General features: G+C 39.8%; 1 protein-coding gene and 1 long non-coding RNA gene across 5 annotated transcripts in view; one reads left to right on the top strand and one right to left on the bottom strand.

Annotated features, from left to right (window-relative positions):
* The window catches only part of kcnq1.1 (potassium voltage-gated channel, KQT-like subfamily, member 1.1), a 283,894-nt gene that overhangs the window by 234,636 nt on the left and 23,624 nt on the right, over nucleotides 1-25,634 (top strand). The gene's annotated exons all lie outside the window — the stretch shown is intronic.
* Nucleotides 10,659-16,995, bottom strand: LOC148645413 (uncharacterized). Of its 2 annotated transcripts, none has more exons than XR_015928172.1 (3): nucleotides 16,594-16,995; nucleotides 14,841-15,049; nucleotides 10,659-13,114 (listed from the first exon to the last, which is right to left on the bottom strand). It is a non-coding gene; the product is annotated as an uncharacterized LOC148645413 (long non-coding RNA). The 2 variants fall into 2 exon arrangements; XR_015928173.1 differs by having other exon boundaries at nucleotides 14,841-14,901.

Raw genomic sequence — 25,634 nt, 5'->3', positions numbered from 1 at the left:
TTTTTTTCCTTGTCTTTTGAAATCAGTCCTACTTAACATTAAGAATCCCAGTTGCATCCTTTTAACTTTTAACTTTTTAAATTTAATTTCATTTATTTCTTTGAGTGTCTATACTCTTCAATGATAGTGTTACCAACAACTTCAGCACACAGAACTGCACAGTCTATTCTCAGCTTGCTTGCTGTTATTCCTGAGTGAACAGCTCTTTCTAGTTCTTAATGAACACAAAAGGGTGGGAATTATACTTTGCAGATGAGCCTGCAGTCCTTCTGCAGAGATCCAATTGGTTACATTTCAGGTAACACGCTTGAAAAACGTCTGAAACTCAAAAGAACATAGAGGGTTGATACCAATTACAAATCCCATTTTATCTTTTAAGAGCTGAAAGGAAGCATGCAAATATGCTTCAGAAAGAAAGCTGACATCAGTTAGCCTGTGATTAAGAACTCAGCTGAAGTAAAAGCCAAAAGACAGTGTTTCTGCAGAGTTTTGATCCACTGATATAGGAATGTATTTTGCAATCTGAGTTTTCAAACGCCCCCTTAAACTGCAGTCTATTTTCCTCAGTCTTATTTGCTCAGTGCCACTAGGTGGATTTCTGATGTTTTAATGTCTTAAAACTCAGAGCACCAGTGAGCAGTACCCCTAAATGCTAGATGGCTGTGTGTGAAATCCTGACGGGTTTTACTGACTGGAGGTGAACGGATGGTTGGCAGCCCTTCTTGCACCATGCAGCTCCCACAGAGTGCTCTGCAGCTCATGGCACCCAGAATGCAGTGCGTGTGTCCGGGTGGGGAACAGAGTGGGCAGCTTTTTCGGCAGGATTGAAACTCATCAGACGTGCCCTCTTACTTACTAAACAGTGCGTATAAAAAAAGTACCTTGCTGCTAGATTTTCTATACTAACGTATTTGACTCTTATCTAAAGCAACCTTTTTTTGCATGCAGGGTATTTTACTGGAGCAGGTAGGGTGAAGCACTTTGCTCAAGAGAAGAGCAGGACCCTCCAGTTACAGGTGCAGAGCCAACTCCTTCACTAGCTCCCTGACACACACAGGACCGTCATTCTTGGGTACTAGATATATCTAAATAGGGGATGGTTATATCTTTTATCGAGGCAAATCTATGCTCATGCACTCACATAGAACTTTACATTAGGGTAGTGCTAGGCAAAACCTTTTCTGTTTAATGAAAACAACTTCTTAATCTTGCTCTTCTGCACCATTTCGGTCTCTCGATGCAATACAAGCTGGAACGTCCCTAATAACATGGCTCTCGTTGCTCTGTGTCACTGGAGGCTTTGTGTGGGGGACTTATTCCTGTCATAACATGGAATCAAGCCGACGTGATGCTTGTGCGATCTCCGCCTCTTTTAATATTCCAGAGCTGTGACCACTTAAAAAGAGAAAAACAAGGTTGTAGATAGATGCTGGGAGAGATTTTAAAATTAAAAACTAAAAGCCCCTGCTCTTTAACCTGAGGTTAGGGGTTGACAGTCTCACTACAGCCCACACTGCAACTGAAATCTCTAAACATAGCCTCCCAGCAGTGAGCCCTGGCTATAAATAGAGATGAGTGGTTTTGCCTGTCTGGTGCTGCCTTGTCATTTAAGACATTGAGATCTCTATAAATTGCAGGGGCTGCCCGTTGAGTCGCAACGAAATTGTGAAAATAATTAACATTAAGGATAAGAGCACTTACTGGAGAGCGTATTTTTTTCAAAAAACAAACACAGGTTGGAAAAATAAAAAGCACAGGCCAAATTGTTCTTTGCGCTGGATTTAGTAAGTATTAAACATATGTGGGCAACATAAACTGATTTGTTGTCAAGTTACTACTCTTCTACCTATAAGCTCAGATTTGTAAAATTGAAACTGGGGATACAGTCTGTACCAAAAGTGTATTTAAGGAAAAGCTACTCCACTGGATACTAATGGATGGCGTAAAGCAGTAGAAACAGTAAGTGGTCCATTCATTCCACAACTATATTCTGCTGCAAGTTTAATTATTATTTTAGCTGAAAGGAGTTATAATGCTAGGCTGATACTGGGGGAAGAAATATAATTTGATTCTCTAGGTATGAACACAATCTTTTATAATTTCTCCTAAAAAAAGACAAAATAAACTCAAGCCCCTGTGTTTCTGTCCTTTGTCCTTTCTGTCAGGTCCTCTGCTGAGTCTTTGAAAAATTTTAGGTCAGCCAATGGCACCATTTCAGGAATTAGCCTAAATATTTTGAATGCCAGACTTCCATCTGGCTTCCTCCAATGGAAAAAATAGAAAAAAAATTAAACAATTATTGTATCCCCAGAATGTGTTGTAATGGAAAAAGTAGAATCGGAGTATGGCCAGCTTCCAATCTGTAGCTCAGCCTCAGTCTGCGAGTTGTTCTGACTGCCTTTCGTCCTGATAAGACAGAAGAGAAAACCTAGCCCAAGCAGCAGGAGGACCTGGAGTTGTCTTTGTGGTCAATTGTACCCGAGCCTCTCTGTTTTGAGCTGCCTGGCTTATAGAAGGCATAGTTCCCTTTGATACCCACGTCTGTCTCACTTCACCACCCTGATCTATAGCACCTCCTTTTATTTTCACAGTTACTGTGTAATTTGAGGCTGTGCTTGCCAGGAAACCTTGCCCAGTATATGATTTAAAAGTCTGACTTGTTAAATATATATAGTATACATTGAAAGACTACAGTAGCCTTTTGATGGCAAACTAAAATAGCCTAGCTTTGTAATTATTAAGTCAAACAAGGATCAGTTAAGGCCACGTCTGTGACTTTCAGAGCGCCAGGCAAGCCTCTCATTAGGAATTCTCTTACATGCGGCATAATTTGATCAAGAAGGCGTGGGCAGAAATGAGTGGAACGTTCAGCGTGGCTGATAATGAAAAGGGTTTTGTTCAAGCTTAGTATACACCTGGGTAGGAAGAGTTTTGGCTTGTGATCGCGAACAAGTGTTTAGGAATTTGGAAGTGTTTGCGTGGCCAGTTTTATGTAAGCACATTAAAAACATATACAGTACAAGGGCTTGTATGAATGCCATCCAAATGATGCACTGTAATTGAACTAATTCCTCTTATTTGATAAGCATTCTGTCTGACCACCCAAACCTTAAGTATGTTTATGCTTTTCCTGCAGATTGAACCAAAGTTAAAGAAAATTCAGATCCACAGTCTCACAGTTTGCTAACGATGTCAGTGTTCAAGAAATTATGTCCATTTCAATCTTTGCATATCTACTGGTACACTTTAACAGTGAAATAGAATTTTATGATGAGGCTGGAATTCTTCCAGAAGCTGAAGGTGGAAATACTTTTTGGATTGTGTTGTGACGTTCCAATGCCTTAAAGAAGAAATACATTTATACAGGATTTCTTATAGGAGAGGTTAATCCAGTTTTAGTTTACTCTCACCAGTTCACAAACAGCACAGGACAACTGTGTTTTCTGTCCACATTTTCCACTGCTACTATTAGGGTTACTGTAGGTTACAAACCACCTTGGCACAGAAATTGTTATGCTGGAAATTTGGAAGTGTGCACAGTAACAGAGCAAACATGTCCCACTATAAGCATAGCAGAAAAGGCAACATATTTTAACTTTAAAATATTTAAAAATCATTGTACAAATAATTGTTCATATTAGTTCCTTTTTCCCTTCCTGTTATGGTATGCAAAGGGCACCAGCCTGAGTTCTGGCAGACAGTGGAAATTCAATTAGGTTTGGTGATTTCTTTTCAATTTAAAAGGCGAGACAGTTGGGTGTTTATCAGTGATTAAGCCGGTTTCTAGACTAGCCCTAGCAATTTATACACATAATAAAAAGTTTAATAATTACAACATAGAAACCGATGGTTCATATTATGCTTTAATTGAGCATAGAATCTGTTTACCCTGGTCCTAACACAAACAATGGAACGGTTTGTTTCTATGGTTAGTGTTTTCTGTGTATATAGGCTTTTTGTTGATTTGGTGTTTTTTTCTTAGAAACACCACAGCCAAGTCTGGTTAGAAAGAAACTGGTATGTTTGATATTTGACTGTTCAGCTTTGCCTAACTACTCATAACTGGATTTTCCTTCTTAAGGGATATTCCACTGATGCTAAACACGACCATACATCAGGGCTTGGTTACATTTTGATGTTAAAATAGAACATAAGCCTCCATCGTCACTGTTGTGAAAGAGAAGGATGAACAGTGAGCGATGATGTGCACTCTTCAGGTGTTAAAAGAGGCAGAATTTAAAACGATAAAATAGTAACTCATAACTGCTTACTAGGTTCATACTTCATACAGGAATATCTGAATGTTACCAAATAAGAGAAGGCAATTTGGCCCATCTGTCCCATTTGGTAGTTGATCTAAGGTGTTGTTCAAGTATCAAGGTATTGATCTAAGGATTTCAGAAGACAGCTTCACCCACATGGCCGTATACCTTGTTCCATACTCCCACAGCCCTTTGTGTAAAGAAATACCATCAGTTCCCAGATTGAAATGCAAATCCACCTGTTTTCTGCTAGGAGCTCTGGTTCTTTTATGCTGTTGATTCTGTATCAAGTCTTCTGGGCTGACTGTCAGTGCCTTTGAGTATTTGAATATACAGGATGTATTAGATCCCCTAATAACTCTCTTTTCTGTTCAAGACAAAAAGTGTTTTAGGACATTCCTTTAAATCCTGGAAAGCATTTGGTTGCTCTTCTCTGGACAGAGCAGGAATCAAAGTGACCAAAATTGTAAAACACAGAATTCTAAACAAGAGCTTACTGGGGCATAACAAGATTTTAACATAACATCCCTTGATATAGAAATGCCAGAACCAACAGCAGTGCTTGTTTGGTGAAAGTACTCAGTATATAGTTCAGAAGGTGTGCCTGGAGGTGTGTTTTTGAAGCTGTATACAAAATTGTTTGTAATATAAAGGTCCTGTGCCACTATTATCAATTTAAAAATCTAGGACTTGGCTTGTGGAACTTCATACCTTTGGTTTTCAACAAACCTTTCTCTGTATTGTCTATTAATTAATATGAGCTGTGAATTAGTAGACAGAATAATTGTCACCCAGAAAGAGTGCAGCTTCCTCACTTTGTCCTATTAGGGCTCAGGTAAAACACTTATGTTTAGGGGGGTTGTTAGAAAAGGGATGTTTTTTGCAGTCAAGTAAGAAATGAAACGGAGCAGCTGACGAGGGTGGCTCTTTGGTTATTTGTAAGCATATGTGATATAAAAAATAACTGGGATGAGGTTCAGATAAAAGATAAAACTGCCGGTTCTTGTGTTGTACAGAGGTAGCTTTTCAAGTCTGACTCTGAACAGAGAACTGTAGATAACCGTAAAAAGACCTTCAGAGTGTAGTTTAATTTCATTGCCTGAGCTCCAAAACAAAGCAACCTGTCAAAATGGAAAGGAAACTAATACCGTGCCTTACATTATGGCAATGAGCCACTATATCACGAAATATTTGTAACACATTTGTAACACATCACCAATTACAAAAATAATCATACACTTCAGCCATCACTGACACAAGGAGTGACACGGACACTTCTGTAGGAGTCTTAATGTTTACACTGCAGAGGCAGAGGTATGGACTGCTGGAACAATTGGGGGGCATGGGTCATATCATAGCACGACAAGATTTTGCATACTTCCACAGCTGAATCATTTGTTGTTGCTTCTGAAGACAGTACCTACTCTATAGTGCCTTCATGAGAGGGAAGGGTTACAGCAGAGTTTTACAGTATGGAACAGAAGGTGAGGAGGGAGTCCAGTTTAAGAGCCGAGTCGGATCTCCAGGAGATTAAAGATCCAGGGCCCAAGACGGCAATTAGCTGACATGCAACCTCTCAGCTTGAGCATGCAGACAGCAGGCAGCGGCTCCCTCTGCGAACGGGACAGAGCCCAGCGAGCAGCCCCGGCCCCCTGTAATCACGCCTTTATTTTTCTCCTCACTCGAGAAGGCACAAGAAGCTAATTAACAATGTGCGACGGCTTAGCCACTGAAGTGCAGTCTGTGCAGGCTTGAATACCTTCTGACCGCGGCTGAAAAGACTCCCACCACCCCTTCTTATCCAGCACTCCCCCCTGCTCTTCCGCCCACTGTCTCCAGGGGTGCCGTGTGCTGGTTAATTGAAAGTCACAAGAGTGTAGGGCTCTGTGTGCTTCAACTGCTTCAGACTGGGAGCCGCACACATGCGTGAAGAGGGCTGGAGGTGGGGGAGTCTGTGCAGTCTGGCCGCAGCAGCTCGCCAGCTGCCTGTCTGCAGCCAAGCTCTCTTCTTGCCAGTGTTGCTGTGGAGAGAGAGGAAGCGGGGGGTGAGTGTGGATGAGTGTGGAAGGGGTGGATGTTGGGGGCTGGCCACAACCCGAGCAGCTGTGCCGCTCTGTGGCCCATAGGCTGTTTGTGTTTCACTCCAAAAGCAGCCCTGCCAAGAATCTCTATCAAAATAAACAGAAGGAATTTTTAAAGGGGAGACTGAAGTCAAATGCGGAATGTGGCGCCCATTAACCCATTTCAGGTTCCCTTTACTTTCAATAGTTTAGCCCCCATTTTCTCCAGGCAAGGAAAATGCTTGTAGTGTAGCAGAGCTGAATAGAGCCTGATACCAAAAAAAATAATCTGTATTTAGTGAAATAAGAGGCGCTACGTTTACTGTACCTGCTGTGAGGGAGCACAGGGCCTGGCGGAGGCGATGTGGAAGAGCAGGGCACCGCCTCATGAATTACAGAGAGTCTCGCTGATTACAGCCCCAGCTGCAGCTCATTAATCACCATTTTAGGAGCAAGTGACTTGTGAAATTTACTTTTTTTTTTTAAAAAAAAGAAAAATTCAATTCAATTCAGTTTTGACCTTTGGACCGTGGCAGATTCATTCCCTCTGCTTTTGGGAGCAGAGGGAAAACAGCCAGCCAGCACTCCTTGCTGGTTTTGGGCACGTTGTCCAAGCAGGTTATTAATACCATGTGGGAGCAGCGTTATGCTGCCTCAATATCCTTACACTCAAGATATCTGAAACCACTGCCTGCAGTCACCTATACAGTATTTTTCATTATAAAACAAAAAGAAAATAAAATCCTAAAATGTATCTTTCACGTGCGAATTATAGTTGCTATGGATGTTGTTCAGATGTTTTTTATGTTGGGCTTAAGCTGGTTTGAAAGTAAGGTAACCCAATATATTTGAAAAAATAACCTAAATAATAGATTTTGCTGTCCTTTGTTAGCCTGTCTATTTCTTATGTTTTGAATTTTATAAAAATTAGACTAGCTTGTATTGTCTGTATTAGTCATACTGTCCTCTTGAATCGTGATGGTGATACTCGTTTTCATAAAGATTATTTGTATATGTACAGTATGTATACAAAGGACTATGTGCAATAAAGCTGTATAAAAAATATCCCACCTCTAGCATGGAGATCTAAACAAGTACCATCTCTCTAAGACCTTTGGACGTTACAATTTTTTTAAATCAGGAGAGCCACTCTTATATGTTGAAGTTCACAGCTTGTGATTGTGGTACTGGAAGGTGCCAGCATGGCACACGTATCTTTATAAGCACAGTCGTTATTCCAGAACCAGATACTCCAGATACAGGTTAAATGTGAGGCAGTAATGGACTTCGAATCTATTAACATTGTATAATTGTTATAGTGAAACAGGGCCAATATATATTTAAATAGAGAATATGTCAAAATAACATATTACATAAAGTTGAGGACCTTGTGTAAGGTCAGAGTAAATAGTTTAATTTATGCATTTGTGTACCATCATGTATATTCAATTACTGAGCGATACCCCACCCCCCCACAACTTCTTCAACACTGCCTGAAGTGTTTCCTTCAAATCTCACTGTGAAGTAGACTGTGCTGCAGGGGGGTCCTACCTCATTTTCCACCATGCATTGATCTAGATGTAAAACTTTGCAAAACTCTTACTGAACTTCCTTTTCATTTTCTTTTGCATGTATTTATTGCTACAGCAACCAAATGTCAATGCATTCTTTTCTAGCACCATATAGCTTTGAGAAAGTGTTACAACAGGTATCTGACAGGAGTTGTGTTACCATTAGACAGCGTGCATTGCACAGTGTCAGAGCCAGTTGTGAAATGAAGCGTTGCGCTTTTCTCTGTGCAAGGCTGTCCAATCCTGCTTCTGGAAGGACAGGTTGTCTGTAGGCTTTCTGGGTCAGTTTCAGGCAGCAGCACTTGAAGGGCTGAGAGATGCTATTATACTGGTCCATTTAAATCGGTAACTAGTGGATGTAGCTTGTTAAGTACTGAGTTGGAACCAAAGGTGAACACATTGGGCTTCTAGGACAAGGCCTGGACAGGCCTGGTTCCAATTAGCTAAAAAGCTGGGTGTATGGTTATGAGATAAATCCCAAAGAGAATTTACCTTGGTGCATCAGAAGGAGGATAGCATCAAAACTACTAAGCTGCTTCTGGAATATCTCCATTACCTGTGGATACTTCCTGCTTCCTTGACGTTTTTTGGTCTGGTCACATTGTGAAGAGTTTTGTAGATCTCGGACCAGATTTAAAATGAAATGTATCAGCACCATGGACAGAACCCACTATCAGCATAGCGACCCACCAGCCTGAAGCCACTTCCAGTAGTTACGATTTCTTTACTTATCTCAGATTTCATGTTCTCATTTTATTATTTTTGCTTTTCACTGATTATTACAAAGATCTTTTTCACAAACAGAACAAATGTATATGGATGTTGCTTTCTTGTTTTATGATTTTCTCTGGTCATGGTTTTAACTTTCCAAAACTTTGGTTCACTGTTAGATTAAAAGTTTAACTAGAACCGAACCCAGGATTCCTAAATGAGATCTTTCCATCCATCCAACCATTTTCTATCCACTTCCTCGAGTACAGGGATGGAGCGGGAGTCCATCTCAGGAAGCAATGGGCAAAGATGGGGCACCTATCCACCACAGGGCGAACACACAGACATAGAGTGTCTGTATTGTTAGCATTGCTTTCTCGAAGCTCTGGGGCCCTCAGTTCAATTCAGGACCAGAGTGCTGTCTGCGTGAAGTTCGGATTTTCTTACCTTGTTCAGGTGGGTTTCCTCCAGGTGCTCTGGTTTCCTCCCACAGTCCAGTGACATACTGGTAGGTTTATTGGCTTCTGGGAAAAATTGCCCTGGTGTAGGTTTTCCTGTGTTTTTTGATCGACTGGTGTCTAACCTTGTGCTCATTGCTTGCTGGGATAGGCTCCAGCATTCCCACAGACCTGTAATGGATATAGTGGCTAGAAACTGGATGGAAGCAAGGTACATTTTCAACATTTGCATAATTTCTTTTTAGGTCACACTGACTGGCAGAGCTGGTACTGTGGCAATCTTTGCCCTGTTTTTGAAATCGCCATACAGGTGCCAGAGCAGCTAGGAAGACATGTACTTCTGTTTAAACAGGTAGAAGGCCAAAGTCCAAAAGTATTCTGTGAGAAAAGCTTTGTTTCATATTGTGTGAACTGGAGTTTGTGTGTGTCTGTCAGGAAAAGAAAACAACAATGGAAGCATGCTACCTCCAAATCCACCAGTTTTTTAAAACAATGGTGGGACTATTCAACTGCTTTTGTTTTCCTGTTACGTGACTCTTAAGCTCTTTTTTGAGGACAATAGAGACTCCTTTAGAGGACTTTAGGAGTGAACTCAGAGAATGAAAATCACACACACTGTCCAATACCTGATATGTGCTTATTTCAACTTTAAAAGAGAAGAGGGATGGTGTTTTCATTATCATCATCATCAGTTGTCATTTATTGTAGATAAGAAGGGCAATGATCCTGCCTCACTGTGGTTCTCAAACACAACTGTTCCTGTTAGGCTTCATGTGGTGCTAAAAATGGCATTAAATCTAGGTCTAAATGTTTGATTTCAGTTTCACATTTCCTGCGTGAATGGGCTGAAACTAAATTCCAGCTGCTGTTATAAATGTTTCTTATGCCAAGATAATTGTGAATCATTTAAACTTTCTCCGCTCTGCTCATGCCTTCTGACAGGCCTTGAGGGTGCGGTATATTACATATTGGATGTGACCAGCGAGTGTTTAATTGGAGGCTGTCCTGTTGTGTTTTTGGGCTGTTTGGATTATTGGTAGGTGGTTACGTTTCCTAGAATTTGCTCTGCTTCCATCCTTTGAAAGATGATACATTCTTTTCTTGCGTTCCTAGAAAGACTTCTTTCCTTGAGAGCCATCAATGGTTGTTTTTGTCTACAAAGGAAGGAGCCTTGGAATTCACTTTAAAATTGAAGTTGAAAAAGCTTGTCTCTTGGATGTTTCATCTATGTTTTCATTGCTGAGCCTGTGGGCCGTCTCTTCAGCCACTGGTGTCTGAATCCTGCCAGTGCTTGATGCAGAAATTCGGGGTTATCAGGTTCATACAAATCAGCCAGGCTGTTTACTTGAAGAAACAGTAGAACTTCTGGGTTTTGCAATCTAACAGGTAGGCAAGTTCAAACAGGCCTTAGCCTGACTTTATGGCAAGTTTCTTTTTAGATTAAACTTTGTTTTAATGATGTACAGTAGTTATTATGTGTTGTAGTTACCAGCAGTGTTTCAAGCTTGTTGTCTGGTTTCAAAGCCAAGCAAGGCTGGTCTGGCTGGTTCTTGGATGGGAGACCTCTAAGGAAAACCAGGAGGTTGTGCAGGCAGTGTTGGTGGACCACTAGGTGGTGCTCTTCTCTCTGAACCTGAATTTCCAGGTTCTGTACAGTTCCCCAGTATAGTGGCTGTAAGATACAACATCTTCCAAATGTTAAACTGAGGTCTTTAAAGTATGTTTCATAAGAGAAAGGAAATTTTCCCCTGGTGCCATGGGTAAAGTCCACTCTGGGTTTGAACAATCTAGCTGTATTAAATGTTCCCCTTAATTCAACGGTGATGGAGTTTCTCCTCTTGTTTCTCCGTGATCTGCTGTGTGTTGGGGCTGCTGGTCTATACTGGCTGCTGAGTATCACTCAGATGGCTCTTGGACTTCAGAAATGGGTGAAGTGGGCATTCTAATAACAAACACTTTGTCAAACAAGGGATTCTTAAAAAAAACTGTTCCTCCATTTTTGGGCATATAGGCACATAGAGATATAAAAACTTCAGTATGTTAAGGTAATGAACATGATTGACAGGTGTGCTGTCCAGGACACATCCTGCCATGCTCCATGAGCTTGCTGAGACAGGCTCTGGCTCCTCTCGCAACCCTGTACTGGATATAGTGGTTAGAAAATAGATGGATGGAAAGAACATTATTTATTAAAGCTCGAAACTTGTTAAATATCATAACATATTAAACATAGCAGTCTGTTCCGGGTTAAGTTTGTGCAAGCGAAGTTCTTCTCAGTGAGTGCTGGGATATTTGCCACACTCGGCGAGCAGTCCCAAACTGTATTTCCCCTAGGTTTGTCACGACTGGAAACTGCGTGGTTTCGCACTGGCTGCTGTTCTTGGGGAGGACCCTCATAGAGCAGGGAATGGGTCTGCCCTCAGCTGGGGAAAGGAAACTGTGACACCGTCTGCCAAGACAAATATCAGACTTGTATCATTATTATTTTTTCTGTAACTCTACTGCCGACAACAATATCGCATTGCCTTTTCTCACCATCAAGGAATGAGGACTTCCAAATACAATGCTTAGGAAAAATGTTTACTTTGTTCCTGCATTCGTCCAGTATAAGACTTGGAGTATTTTGAGTTACATACTGCATGTGTTTTCATAAACCAGCACTGTTACAGATTGAATCACATTCCAATGGCGGACATTGTGGATGAGCGTAGTGACACGGGCTAAACCAGTAGGTAGTTTGTTCTTTGGCTTTGATTACAGCCTGCTTTGGGCTTTACAAAACATCTTGGCATGTTTCCGGAATGTACGTTTTTCAATGGTCACGTAGCCTCCGTGGCCAGTGCTGCGGTTCCTTTCTTCTTCTGCACTTCTGTTGTGGACTGGGATGAGTGCTTCACCACACCAGGAACAGCCTGGTATCTTTTCTGTCGGAAGCGCATCATCTCACTTTTCTGAAGATCCAAACCCGACCTGCCACCATGTAGAACAGCAGGCCTGAAGGGCATTTGACTGTCAGCCTCTCTTTTTCATCTCCCTCTGAAGCTTAGGGCTTGCAAACCAGCTTCTGATCACACTGTATCATTTTTTAGTTTATATTTGCTTACAATAAAAAAAAATTCCTTCATCAGATGTTATTCTCCTATGACCTGATGTACCAGATTCTGTCAAGTCATTCCATAGGAATCCCTGGATATTAGTCCTTCTTCTTTGTGCTTATTTCATATAGACTAACAGGTGTATTTAGGGTTCTTATTACACCTGTTCACCTGTCATACTCAATAACTTATCTTACTGTCAAAGGAACAAATATTGTACCACTGTTTTGTTTTCTTGTTTAATCTGATCGTTGAGGTTTTGCCTCAGAATTTTCTATGTGTGAAAATCATCTTTGTGACAGTCTGCCATTATAAAGGTTTAAAGGTATTAACAGCAATAACAGGGGGCTTGTAGATAATTATAAGGATAATTATCCTTAACCAGTGTTTGTATAGAGAACTCTTACAAGTGTGTGAAAACATTTGCTTATGTATATGATGTTGCGTTTTCCTATTACTATTTATATTCCTGTGGTATTTAGTATTATTCATTAGGCTAATGTCTTGCACAGAGATAACATATTCTAAAAAGGTTTTATTTTCTTATAGTAAATTATCATAAAAGTACTCTGCAAATGTAATATATATACCTATTGACTAAACGATTTCATTTAGGAGATAGTAGTTATGCAGTAATGGCACCACTGTAGTGCAGGGGTCAGCATTGCTGCCTCACAGCGCTGGGGCCCTGTGTTCAGTTCCAGACCTGGGGTGCTACCTGCCTGGAGATTGTATGATCTCCTCCTGTTCGTGATGTGTTTCTTCTGTGTGCTCCAATTTCCTCCCACAGTCCAGAGACATGCTGGTGGGTTAGTTGGCTTCTGGCAAAATTGGCTTTCATCTGTGTTTACATGTCTTTGCTTGCCCTGTGATGGACTGGCGTCATGTCCAGGGTGTATCCTGCCTTGCACCTATTGCTTGTTAGGATAGATTCCGGCTCCCTTCGACCCTGCGATCCTGCATTGGATGAAGTGGTTAGAAAACGGATGAACAGATGGATGAATGAATGTGTTATTCATTAAATGTTACAAAGATGACTCCCTTAACACCCTGTAGTTGTCTTATGGTAGGAATCTAGAATCTGTGACCCTGTTGTAAGATCAAGGTATTGTTTGTCCTACTGTGAAGAGCATTTCTTGTGATTCAGGTGATACCTGAAGAAGGCTCAGCAGTTGAAACGTGTTTCTTCTTTCTGTTTTTTAGCATAGAATTAATCTTTGCTCATTTATTAACAACTAACAGCGTCAGACATTTGGTGTTTTTTTTCTTCTTGGAGAACTTCACTGTAAACACTTTCAGTGAAAGTGCGTTTCGTACGAATTGACCTTTCCTACAAAATCTTGAGTTTAAGAGTCTCTAACTAGACTGCTGTTTGACATGTGGGTCAGGAGAGGCCCTGCAGGGAGAACTGCTCTGTAAACAGAATAAGCCTCCAGGGAATGTGCCATCTTAATACTTGTTAAACAAAACAGAGTGCAGCCATAAATCAAAAAATCCCATTATTGCTTTCCTAACATTTTTCCCCTTGAAAAACAAAACAAAATTCCTCTACTGATGTGATTTATGCAAAGCATCTTAGCATTTGGGCTCATAATGGGTGCAATTATTTCCAGAGGAACAGCTGTAATACAAACTGTGAGGAAGGCCTCGTCCCACCTTCCACTGTGTGATCCAAAGATATGAACAGAGTCGGGACAGTTATTCCATCAGAAAAAACAGTAAGAGATCTGCTGGTTTTGAATTTCCTCCAAAGCACAATTTTAACTATTTTTTAGCTGTTTAAAGCCTGCATGAATTTGATCACTTTTTATGCCCCATTCCTATACAGGACACCCTGTTGTAACCAGACTTTAGCAGTCTGACATACTGTCTGCACTGAAAATGGCATCATTTGATCTTAGGGCCAACAGTCTCATTGATTGATTTATTGATTACTAACTGGTAAAAGTGGTTTGTAAAGTGTGGAGTGGTTTATTCACAACAGATACATTGTAACGGACAACAAGGCCTCTGCCCTCTCAATGTCCCTCAGACACGGCTACCAATTCAGTTAGACCCCTATCTCAAGTAACATCCCCCAGGAGAGTTTTTTCTTTTCAGTATAAACATTAAACACAAATAGCATCTGGCCAAAACATTATTAACAGCATGTCAATATGCAGTTTACCAGGGTGCTGCGTTTCTGTGCAAGATTTCGGAGAATATTCTGCACAAAGCCGTGATCTTCCCTTGACATATATCGTGTTTGGAGATGGTGCCAAAAAAGCTAATGATGTTGTCAGTACTATTTAAATACTATATACCACAACCTCTAATTATTAAATAATAGTTAAAGTCTGCAATAATTTAAGTCTGTAATACTTAAATTCTATACCAATATTTAATAATTCCATATTGTCCCAGTCTGTAGTACTAATAATGCCCCAGGGATGCCTCAGACTGTAAAAAATAATGTCCAATCTTGTAGTATCATTAGTAGAAGAAAACATTCAAGCTGTAGCCTAAAGTGAATGAGCTTGGTCTCGCTCCTTATGAAAGCTTATCATGGTTCATTTGTATGAACTACTGTATTTGCAGTTTTTCTCACATTTTTACCATGTACAGTACAGGCTATGTGTTCCTTTATCTGGTACCTGTCTATTTACTGTTTTACTACATTTCACCATTTTGTTCAATGACATACCGTTCTGTAGTCCAGCCTCCCTCAGGGCCACAGCCTTGCTGTTCAGCTGCTTCATCTCTCCCTGTAGGTAAAACTGGTTTTTAAGCAAAGTATCATTTCAAGGCTTCCAAAGTACCTAATTTTATGTTCAGTAGTGGAATATCCCAGCTTCAGAACCTCACAAGAGTTTAGATTTTAGGGTCTTTTTCTCCACATGGGATTTCCTTGATCTGTGAAAGAGATTGGTGCCTTAGAATTTCTGTTTAAGTTTAATTAGTTGTCCTGTGGTAAGATAAACCGTGGACACCATAATCTTTTCTCATTTCATCATTTTGTAGATCCCAAAATAGACTAAAAGTTGGAAAAAGAGATTAGAGAAGAAAAAAATCAGACATTTTTGCCTCAGTTAATATCTTTGCCTATTATTTAAAAAAGTAACAAGTGAGCAGTAAAAAGGTTCCTGCTGTACTTTTACAGATTCAAGAACAGATGAAATGATTCTCTGGTGCCAGGCTTCACATGGCCTCTGAACTGCTCAGTTGTACTTTTTCACATAAACAGCCAGTGCTGACAAAAGCAAAAGTCAGGAAACCTTTTTTTCTTCTTCATCATTTGTGAGAATGTTCAGCAGCTGAGCTCATGCACAACATTTAAGACTTCAGGGTCACTATCAGTGACTACCAGGGGTCTAATCTGCTCGAAACTGCTTTTATTGTGAAGTCAGTTAGGAATACCTGCTTTTGTGCTCTTATCTGGGCATATGTCTTATAACAAAATACAGGCACCCATGCCTTTCAGTTCTCTTGTGTGGTTGTAACTTTAATTTTCTGCACCTTCCTGTCTCCTAACTCTCTCTGACTCCCATGTACCTCCTGCTTCTTTTCAGCAGTTTTTCATCAGGAAAAAAAAGCCTTGCATAAGCACTTTTGCTGCCTTTTAAACTGCTGTAAAATAATATATCGAAGAACAAAAATCTATTGTTCTCCTTCCCCCCTCCTCCCACCCCCTCTCTTATTGGCACTGAGGATTTGGCAAAAACAGCCCCCGGCTGTTTGGTCAGGTTTGCACTTGCTCCCTCCTGCGTTTCAAAAACTCCCAAGATAACGGGGGAAATAAGCGAGAGAAAAAAATCAATTCAAAGATGAAGGTTTGCTAACCTCATCAAAAACATACCAGTGCAATCTGATAGCAGCAGACGTTTAAATTAATTCTCAATTTTTGCATTTGTAGTACTACCAAAACCAACAACATCTACAGTTGGATGCGTGTCTTTTTCTTTCTCTTCCAGTTTTTTCCCCACTTTCCTTTTCCTTTGTAAAATACTCACAATGAAAACCTGAAGCAAAACCGAGAGCTCTCATTTTGCAGCTGTGATTGTATTGAACCTGTGGCTCTATGTGAAGTGTGCTGTAAGATGCGCTGGAAATGAAGAGAGTAAATGACCTGTTTTGTTTTCCTAGAATTTTGCAACAGACTTTTTCATTAAACTGGCCCCCATCCTGCTTCAATCCCAGTACAGACCCTGGACATTTTTAAACACCCATTTTGTCCAGGCAGTCTTAACAGTCACCCACAGCGTATTTGTACTGGCAGCAGTTCTCCTCTGTACTCCTGACAGGATTATCATGATTAATAATATTACATTTCCTGCTGGATCAGCAAGGCAGAGATAGCACCCTTTGAAGCTCCCTGCAGAGGCTTGAGAGAATGCTAAGAAAATAAGAATAATATATTTGATTCCTCCACTTTCTACTTTCTTTATGTCAATACTTACAGAAATTATGTACGATACTTAAAAATGGTGAGAGTCTCTGCTGGAACCAAGCCAGATCATTTTCCCGCTTTTAATAATGAAGATCCTCTGCTTGGCTGGAAAGGCTCAGGCAGGCTGACTTTGCCTGTGCTTCTTGAATCGCTGCCATGGCGCCAGTGAAGACAGCTCCCAGGATGGGAGCTGCACTCTGATCTCTTCATTCAGTCACAGCTCCTGCCTCCGCCACCAGGAAGACATTGAGAAGCTGAGCTGAGTGCTGTCTGCCATAGGTAGCTGTGGACATGTGCACACTCTGCGTCCTAATATCTCAGAACTGGAAATGGTGCAACATGTACTTGATTAATTTTATTGATTGGGTAGCTAAATTGCCATTTCATTGAGGCTAGCTGCTTTAGTGGTTAACATACAGGGCTCTTCATGAAAAGCATGTAAGGATGCAAGCTGTGAATATCCCCTGCATCCTTTTTACACCTGCTCAAAACTCAGATTCTCTGCAAGCTGACCCTTTTGGGAAATTGGGAAAATCATGTTTTTATTTCAGGAACTTACCATTTTATGTCTGAAGAAAACCTTTTATTCTCTGATGTTAAAAACAGACAAAATAATTAAACAATTAAACAGCCGCCAGTAGTGAAATATAAGAATGGAGACTCCCAGTAGAAACATTTCTGAATTGTTCTGATGTGCAGGCTGTATTCCAATAAGCTGTAATTATGCAGCCCTGAACTGCAGCCAGCATCAGATTTTTCAATAACTCATTTTACCTGCCATAGAAAATAGAAACAAGCCAGAAGAGCCTGAAGCAACTGGCTGAAAATCCTTTTTTTTCTGTGGAATATTTTTGAATCAATGACCTTCGAAACCGCAGTACACTGGGATTTAATGTCCTCATTGTGAAGACACAGTCAAGACCCAGCTTTCAGAGAAAACGGTAGTGACTATTTTTTCATTCACAAACTACAGAAGATCTTGTTGGGATTGCAGAGGATTTGTGGCATAACATTTAACACAAATCTATTCCAATTTTTGATATTGTAAGAATTCTAAAAGACATTTGAAAAGACACTGTTGGAAAACATACTGGTAGAGTAATCAGATTCTATTGGCACTGCTGTGAGGGTGTGTTTGTGTCTGTGTGTGCCCTGCGCTGGACTGGTGTCCTGTCAGGGTTTGAATGTGTGTGTGTTTGTGCTGTGTGGCTGTGATGGACTGATGTCCTGTCCAGGGTGTGTAAGTGTGTGTGTGTTTGTGTCTGTGTGTGCCCTGCGATGGACTGGTGTCCTGTCAGGGTTTGAATGTGTGTGTGTTTGTGCTGTGTGGCTGTAATGGACTGATGTCCTGTCCAGGGTGTGTAAGTGTGTGTGTGTTTGTCTGTGTGCCCTGCGATGGACTGGCGTCCCGTTCAGGGTGTGTGTATTCAAATATACTACAATAGCAAACTATTAATATACATAATATTTATCTTACTCACTATTTCCTTCAACCTCAAGACCCTTGCTACATGGAACGTCTGAGCTACAGACTCATGACCAGAAGGTTTGCAGTTTATGTTCACATATGCCACAGACCCAGAGCAAAGCTCTTTGACCTCAGTCGCTCCTGTGCAGCCAGCGGTATGAATGCACCCCAGCATTGTTGGGGTGTAGCTTTGTGATGGTTGAGTTTATGTATATTGGGGGAGATACTCTGTGTCCTCCTCACAGAAAGTTAGCACAAGCTCCAGTCTGATTAATACAGTCTATAGTCAAGGAATGGATTTACTGTTTTCCTTACCTTAGGATTGTTTTTGTTGTTGTGGTTTTATTTCCATGAAGACAGAAAGAAACGTTTTACAATCCTACAGGGAAAAAAGATTCCTGCAGCAAAAAGACATTTCCAAAATCTCCACATATTTGTAAAATGACATACAGATAATTACATATTTCAATAATATATGTTAAACTTTGGGGGTAAATTGGCATGCAATTTTCTTAAAATAGGCTTTCCCATAAATAGGGTAGAAGGTTTAATAGAGGGTTTTTGGCATGATGTGTTATCTTTAAAATTGCCATAGTCTCTAAGTGTACATTTCCTATACTGTGTATCAAGTGATTCACGTAACGTAGTTAAAAAAATACATTTCAGGATATATGATTTGCAAAGTATCAATTAGTAATGCTGTCTTTTTTTTAATTAGCTTACTTATCAGTCTTGGTAAACATTTTTTACAATGCAAAAATAAACATATGTTTAAATCTTATTAAAAGAGTTTGAGTTTGGATCATCTTACCCTGACTAGATCCTGTGAATGTCTGTCATGTTGATTTACGTTTGGCTAGTGAAATTAAATGAAAGGAAAATCATGTAATCATTAATGAGTAATAATCCTGGAGTACAATTTGAGAATGCAAAAGCAGGAAACAGCGACAACATGTCCATACAAAACCTTGGTCTATTGGCTTTACAGCAAATCTTGGTAAGCTTTGGGTGTCCAGCCTTCTGTTACTAAGCCCAGAGATTTTGTACTGGAGCTGTCTTTAATCACTGGTATTGATTGACCATCTCCTTATTTCTCTGAGAAATCTATAGACAGCTGTGTCGTCGCATCTAAAGTACTCGTTTATGTAATAAGAGCACGTGGCAATTGAGAATTCCCTGGCGCTGCAGCAGGTCTGATATATGTTAATTGAAAACAGCCCAGCCTTGTTTTTTTAATGGCATTTTGCAGATTGATTAGCATACTGTTCCACAAAATAATCCTCCAGCACTCCTGAAATGTTATCGTTATTACAGGGGAGTCAAGTGATCCATCATTGGTCAAAGAGGCCACAGAGTGGTATTTTGCTCCAAGTAACATTTGCTCCCTTTAATAAATCCAAACATCTCTGTATTGGCAACATCGTTTGGTTAACTACAAAAAGTACTTTTACTCTATTTACTATCTGGAGCCTCTTCCTCTAAATCCACTATTGATTTCTGTAACCTGCACAAAACCCAAATCTTTTTGTTAATTCTGCAGTCATTGCTTGCTTCCGTAATGCCACCTTTCACACTTTGTCTCTCAGGCTAGAGCAATCTTTCTGATTGCTTATGATTTCTAAATCTTGGGATTTATTGAATGAGGGAGCAGATTTTTATCTGGACAAAAATGCAGCGGTGGGGCTGTGGAGACTGAGCAGTTTGCTATACTGACTGATCGGAAATGGAATAATATCTCAGTCATCTCAGAGTTCATTGGCCCGAGGAAGACAGCTTAGTAAGGACAAGGGTGAAGAGGAGGATATGACTTGCAAGTGGTGTTGAAGGTAAAGGTTCATAGTCTTGGCATTTTAAAGTGAAAACAGATGGTAAAATGACCCAGTACGTTAATACTATATTACAGTGCCTAAAGATTAATATGCAGATTCCATTCAGTTGTTTCTGTTGAGCCCTGGACTGAATTTTCAGACTGTTCTCAGATCCTCATCATACTATGGAAGGGCACTGTAATTAAATATTAAACATTTTTTATATATTTTTTAATCATTTCGTTATATATAAAACTTAATCTTTTGACCCATGTGTGGATATTTTTAACCCAGCTTGAAAGAAATGGGAGTCAAGAGTCCATTTAAAAATCAAGTTATTGCTGCAGGTGGGGAAGAAATGTTCCAAAACCGGAGCTCGACCGGAGTGTGATCATCTTTATTGTGTACCACCAAAAACCACTTGAATACTATTTAGCATCAATGGTGATTAAGATCCCCAACTTGAAATAGAAATGCTGGTATTCATTTCTGCTGATCAGAAATAGCCCACCTTGTACCCCATTGAACACTGAAACATACAACAAAATAACAAAATGAGAAAAGAACACAATTTCATGAACTTAAGATCCAGTCTCCTATCTCTGTCCAGTACTTCTTCCTATCCATATTTTTAGAAGTGAACAAACTCTTTATATAACGTTTTGATAACCCTGCTTTCCCCCTTTCCTTTATTTTGTTTTTTAGTACAATTTTTCAGATTTTCAAAAGTGAATTTCAAAGAAATCAGTTGTCTTCACTTGCTTTCTAAACAAGCCAACAATTTGATGTTAGTGATTTTGTTTTGCTCAGTACTCATTTACACAGTGAGCCTGATGCCAGATTTTTTTATGCTTCAGTGAGTACCACACCCATAATAGCAGTGCACTAAAACATTGCCAAAGTACCTTGGGACTTTTTTTTGACTATGTGATGACAGACAGGTCAGATGTTTAGAGAAAAATCAATTATCTTCTGTGCTGACTTTTTTTTCCGGATGACGCTATCATCCTCAACGATTTCATCTGGCCCTCTCGCGGAATATGTGCCCTAGGGAAGGTCCTGATTAGTTTGGGGTGGTTATTGTCCTACATTATCTGGAGAGCGACTATCCAGTTCAAAAATCAAAACAAAAGAACACAGTAAAAGGAGTTGTTAACTTGTTTAACAGTCGTCCAGTGGAAAAATATAAATTTCAGCTTCCATGTTTTTATGTTTCAATGATCTTTGAAAAATGCTGTATTTTGGGAAGCAATTTAGAAAAACTATGAAACTCTTAAAAACACTCAAGTACACTGTTACATCAGTAAAGAGTCTTGAGCTACTTTTGCTCTGGCCTGTAACATGACACAAGTGGGGCTGTTCATAACTTCCTGATACAACACCAGTGCCTTACAGATGTGTCTGTTATTGCATCAAAACTTAAAAATAACTCGCAAAAGCTGCATGATCACAAAAACAATCTACCAAGTAGCACACAAACAACACGCTCTATATTTAAATTGGAAAAGGGTACAAACACACCCTAGATGCATAGACAGTTTTTTTTACTATTAGACGTGAGGGGAATTAATATCATATGTAAATCCTCATGCAATGGTTAATAATATATCTTAGTTATCAACCCTTGTTGTTTATCCACATTCTGGTTATTGCTGTGTTTCCCTGCTAAGACTGAGTGTCTATATTTGCTTACCATCACACGTTGCGCTGCACAGCAAGCCAAGGTAATACCCAGAGCAACTCCTGCAGGCTAACAGCACAGTGATATCACTGACAACTGTACCTCTCCTCCACTCGGCACTGACTCTCCTGTATGGCACCATCGAGCAGATGAAAAGCTCTGACAGGGCTGTACATCAGAGCCTCTCACTCCAACAGGCATATTCACTGATGAGGAAATCACTCCCCCAACCACATATGCTACGTAAACAACACAGTGTACAAACTACTTTACAAAAATACATTGTAAAAACTAAAAAACAAGTCAACTGAGACTTAAGTAAGGTATTTTCAAAGGGGAGGTAGTTCTCTGACTTTGGAACAGCTCAAGCACCGTGAGTGACTTCTGTGTTACAGTCAGAGAGTAAACTTCATGTATTTTTCTTACAAACATTTCTGCTGTATTTATTGTTTCTCCTACTCTGTTATTATTACTGTGCTGACGGAGTGGAGAAGTGCCTGAAATGTCCTTGGCAGATTCACGACGATATTTATATCTCCAGGCATGCTTTGTTTTAACCTTGGAACCACAGATACGCTATTCTCAAAACAAATAATCCATTTAAGGTCCAGAGATGCACAACAATGATATGTCTCATAAAACAGCTCAGCAAAGTGTTTCTATAACATGGATCTGTCTTCTTATGCAGGTGCACTATTCATATTCTGATTAATAGAAATGTGTAACATAGGAATAGTTTCTAAACCATTAGTGTTTTAGTCTATAAAGTCATTCTTTTATCATGCATAGATTTTCAGTGGGTGCCACATATTACATAAAAAAAAATCACAAAATAACTTTATATCTTGAAACTGTAGTCAAAAGTTTGAAAAGGTCCAGAATTCAGCAACCTCTTCCATTGTATGGTAGGTAATGACTAATGTTCATCAGTTCCGTCACAACTGAACCAGTTTCACAGAACAATAGAAGGAGGTCTTATTTCAGTGTGAACAGCCACAAGTGCATCCAAGACTCTACTTCATTACAGTGCACATTGTTTTGGTCTGCTTTCAATTGTAAAAGCAGTGTAAAAAACTAAATTGCTGTCCTTTCACAGGTTTGCTTGGCTTTAGGAGAGAGGTGTTTTGGGAAATTAAAATGTTGTACAACACAATCATTTAATAGAAATACAGGATTCTTCTTAATTGTTATATTTATTGTCCTGCGTTGCTCTGCATCCAATGAAACATCAGTAATGGAAATAGTGTCTCTACCTTACTATTGCTGCTTCCAGCTTCAGTAACTAAATCACTGCTGCACTGGTCATAAAGTGTTAAATCTGTAAAAGACATTTTATAGTGAAGGAAAACACTGACAAAGCTCAAACAGATGACTTTCCACGACACTTTGGGACATGTGGTAGGTGGGTCATGCAGACACTGGCTTGATTTAGATAAATACGAAGTGATACAGCTGCATGTCCTATATACGTGCAGTTTATATTCTTATGGCTTAAGATATCATACCGTTCTACGCTTGAGAGTGAAGAACAGAGAGTGGAGCTGAAGCTAGTGCAGGCATTGCAGGTGTGTTAACAGTTAACCCAGTGTTGTAACCAGCATTCCACCTCTCTGGGTGCAGAGCAGTGAATTGAGGAAGGGAAACTGCTTATTAAATAAGGAGCCAAGTCATAGGCTTTGCAGCTTTGCACTCCGCTGGAATGGAGCTGAAGGAGGGGAGTGTGGTGGGGGTTATTGTTTGAAGAGGAGCTGAGCCAAGAATCTCTTTTTTTCAGAAATGATAAATTGCAGTTAAGGGAGAAGGGGGTCAGTCAAGCTTTGCACATCAATTATTGCTGACTCAAGATGGTGTACCCTAGAGGTCTGCACCTTGGTGACCTCAGCTTGCACAATCTGAGCATTGTAGTCCACTGTAAGGCTCCCTTTTTGAAAACAACATAGACTGTATCCCAGTGGATTTTTAATTTTTTACCCGGAACCTCAAGCCTATGTCCCGTTAATTTCTCATTGCATTTTGGAGATGCAGTTATTTATTATCCAGAACTCATAGAGGGAATTTGAATGGTTTTGGCCAACCCTAACATTATTTTGTGGTTAGTTTTTCAGTCCAGAAAAAAGGGAAAAGAAAGAGAGAAGATGCTTAAAGCCACTGTCAGAGAATTCAGATTGAAAGCAAAAGATGAAAGAACAGGCACTGACATCAAACGCTTTGTGATTTTAAAATATTTCAATATAGGTGACCACAATAAGAAAACGGTAATCTTTCACAGAGCTCTTTCATACTGTACAGGAGTGTGTCATACACCGTGTATAAGGCAAGCACTTTTAAATTAGGACATAAAAAAAGACACAAGGAAATCATCCGTTTTCAATATGTGCTTCGCCTAATACAGTATTCATTCATCCACCCACTTTCTAACCACTTTATCCAATACAAAGTCGCAGGGGAGCCGGGGCCTATCCCAGCAAGCAACATGCACAAGGCAGGACATACCCTGGATGGGACACCAGTCCATTGCGTTCACACAGACACACTCACACCTAGGGCCAGTTTTCCCAGAAGCAGGTTAACCCACCAACATGTATTTTGAACATGGGAGGAAACCAGAGCAGCTATTTTTTAAAAGTGATTAATATGGAAAAATACTGACTCCATAGCAGTTTAAAGATCTTTCTACTTCTCTATAAGTGATGTTTGTAATGATGTTATTGTTCTTTAATGTCATGTCACAGATGTTAGGTTTGGCCAGCTCTCCCTTGCTCAAGTTTTTGTAAATTATGATGGAATTACCTGCTTAAATGAAGATAAACTCCAAGCATCTACAATAAATTTAGAAATGTAGCTTAAAGTGTCCAATGGTTTTAATAATGTTTTTTCAAAGGATGCTGGGAAATCCTGAGACAGCAGATGTGGCTAATCCATCATTATTATTTCATTAAGGGGCTTGCTTTTCTCAAAGAGCACCATCTCAAAGCACCCTCCAGTGAGCCGCTCTGCCTGTAGAGCTGTGGCACTCTGTTCGCCCCAATCTTTTTATCCACTTTGAGCAAGAATAAGAAAAAGCAGCCAGGGTATCGTCCTCAACAACATTGTGTGAAATAGTGTCTCCTTTCCTGATTGAAGGATCAGGTTATTGGCTGAAGATATTTGGATATTCAGCTCTTGCCGATATAACACTAAAAGGATGAAAGTAGGAAGCAGAATTCTCTTCCTGAGCTGAAGTTATGTGGAAATCAAGAATCGAAAATCCATTCACGTCAGTGATGATGATGATGATAATAATAATAATAATAATAATAATAATAATAATAATAATAATAATAATAATAATAATAATAATAATTGCTTAGGATTTGGGATACATTATTTTAAAGATTTTAAAGACACCCTTGACCTTTTCCAGAATGCTGTAGTGTGATTTTACATATTTATAATACCTTTTGTCCAAGAAGGTCTCTGTGGGTTTTTTTACTTTTATTTTCTCAGTAGGTTTGACCACACAACTTGTTTTTCCGTGTAGTTCATGCACTTTTCACAACAGAAAAGAAAAACATTTCACATAGCTATCAATATGAATATACAACACAATGCAAATTGTTTAGTCATATATTTTAGTTATTATTAGTTACTTTTTAGTCTAATGTTCTTATTTATGTTTTTTACTTAGTAAAAATGAGTGCCAATATTTGTTCAGTCCTGAGCGGGGATTTAGATTTGATCAGATTGTGTTGTTAGCAATCTGTGAAGCCTTCTTTTAATGTCATGTGTAAATTCATGTCGATGCATGACCAAGGAGTGAAGTTTTTCGAGGTGGGAAGTGAGCTTTCATGCAAACAACCCCTGACATGTCAGATCTGGTGACTTTCTTCCATCCTGGGGCTGTTCTTTCCTTTCTCAAGTTTCAGAAGGAATTATTTACAGCGTGCATGCGCAGCACTGGTTGTAAATGGCCATCGTGTGTTCTGGTTTTGGTTCTGCTTGTTGCCGTGCAGTAGCTGTCCAAGTAAGGACCAAGTAAGCTGCTCCTTGGGTTTTGGGTAATGTGCTGGGGGTTCTGACAGATCCGCCCAGCTCTACACAGATATGAATGCTCT

The sequence above is a fragment of the Lepisosteus platostomus genome, chromosome 18 (assembly GCF_059453375.1).
Source record: "Lepisosteus platostomus isolate fLepPlt1 chromosome 18, fLepPlt1.hap1, whole genome shotgun sequence".
Lineage (NCBI taxonomy): Eukaryota > Metazoa > Chordata > Actinopteri > Semionotiformes > Lepisosteidae > Lepisosteus > Lepisosteus platostomus.
Note: the sequence above shows the minus strand (reverse complement) of the source record. Positions and strands in the feature narration are given on the sequence as shown.